This window comes from Aplysia californica, unplaced genomic scaffold (genome assembly GCF_000002075.1).
Source record: "Aplysia californica isolate F4 #8 unplaced genomic scaffold, AplCal3.0 scaffold00641, whole genome shotgun sequence".
NCBI lineage: Eukaryota > Metazoa > Mollusca > Gastropoda > Aplysiida > Aplysiidae > Aplysia > Aplysia californica.
Genome location: NW_004797911.1, coordinates 111,124 through 113,183, shown reverse-complemented (window position 1 = coordinate 113,183; position 2,060 = coordinate 111,124).

The window sequence follows — 2,060 nt, the reverse complement described above, 5'->3', positions numbered from 1 at the left end:
TATGTGTGTGTATGTGTGTGTATGTGTGTGTATGTGTGTGTGTGTGTGTATGTGTGTGTGTGTGTGTGTGTGTACTCCTATATGTGTGTGTAAGTGCGTACATGTTTGTGTGTGTGTATGTGCGCGCATGTGTGTGTGTGTGCGTGTGTGTGTGCGTATGTATGTTTGTTTGTGTGTATGTGGGCGCGTCAGCGCACATGTGCGCCCGTGTGCGTGTGTATGAGAGCTTACTTTTGCTCTACAGATTCAACACACAGGGATCAATCTCACAACTTTAGAATCGAGCGCACATTTCCAAATCCCACACCTAATCGGTTTACAAGAACTTCCCAAGGATAGTGACACATTTACTAATAGAGTTGTCTTTAACCTAAATGTGTCACGACGCGATAGTATCAGGCTCTCATCAATTTTTGTGCGTGTAGAGTTATTGGTATCATCTCAAAGCTTGTTCATTTGTCTTGCTTTGGATGAAAAAAAATGCCCATTTGTCTTGAATTCTAAAAGTCGAGATATTTGTGAATGAAGGAGGTGGGGGTCTCCTGGTTTCAGAGGTAAAATTAGTGAAAAAATGGCCGCCAAATACGAGTTATTTCCTTTGCGTGAGAGTCTGTGGACAATTAAAATTTACATTTGTTGTGGCTTTAATCAATGTTTTTCAGTAAAATCCACACAGAAATGTGTTCTTTAATAAGCATGAAAGCCGTGGAGCCAAAAAGCAAAAATTCGATAAAAATTCACAAACCTGCGGAAATATGCCAGTCTCTTCACTTTGGTTATTTTGACGAGCGCCTGATTTCACCTGCCTCACAAATTCCCGATTTTCAGCCGTGTTTCTTTAAAAAAAATAACAACCTTGTTATTTTTCCAAAAAGATAGTGTTGATAGGGGCGTTAAACCTATATCATTTCACCATTTTTTTTTCTCAAAAAGTTACAACAGGCTCCACTATGGTAACGTTGGCCAAGCCTTTACCTTGCTCTTTCCCTGGCAGATTCGAAAGCTTCGTTGTTCGACTTTTTGAAAGTTTGAGACCGGAAGCTGATCTGCATATCCTCTGGGACGACTCGGTTGATCAGACTGGGGATAGATTGAAATAAAATATTAAATATATAGATCTAGGTCTAATCAATTCTTTTTTTTCGGAGAGAATTCAAGTTTTTGCTCTGATAAAATTGGCATAATCTGATGTAGATGATTGAATCATCATAATGTGATGTCCACGTCATCATTGGTTATGCTGTGATAGTATGGATGGCGTTTGTGGTGTAGCAGTCAGGGGTTTCGCCGTCACACGCACAAGACCTGAGTTCGATTCCAGTTTGGGAACCATTCTTTTTAAATATTTTGTTTTTTTCTGGGGGACGTTGTATCCGTCCTAGCCTGGTTTAGCCGCAACAGACAGATTCCGAGTCCGACCCCCAAAAGATTTGAATTGTGTCGGTAGAGGCGTAAAACACTAAAATGGGCACCCCATTACGCAAGTTTACGCAGAACCCAACAGCGGATGCCCGTTGTTCAAAGGATTGGATCCAGTCCATAACACTGGGTGCCCACTACGACTGGATCGGGCTGATCGCGCGACTCGATCGCCTTAAACTGAAAACAAACGCGTTTGATTTTGAGGCGATCGAGTCGGGCGATCGGCCCGATAGGTCGATCCCATCCGTAGTGGGCACCGTATAACAGTGACACCGGTGCACACTATATCAAAGTCACCTCTGATCCACTCCACCAAATTAATTGATCCCTGAAGTTCTTTAGGGCCTATGGCGTTCTGCGTACAAACAAAATATCTTACCCCGCAATGCGTAGTAGACTTCTGATTGGTTGTTTTCATCACATTATTTTAATGCACCAGACGAATGAAATGGTGCTCCAGAAAATCAAAGTTTAAGATGTTCGTCTTTGGAGGATTTGATGAAATTAGACAAAAGTTATTGGAGGAAATCTGGCCACTCTCAAACGGTTTCATATGAAGATCTAACGAAACTTTCCTGCAATGTGCAATACTTCACTCTCTCTCTCTCTCTCTCTCTCTCTCTCTCTCTCTCTCTCTC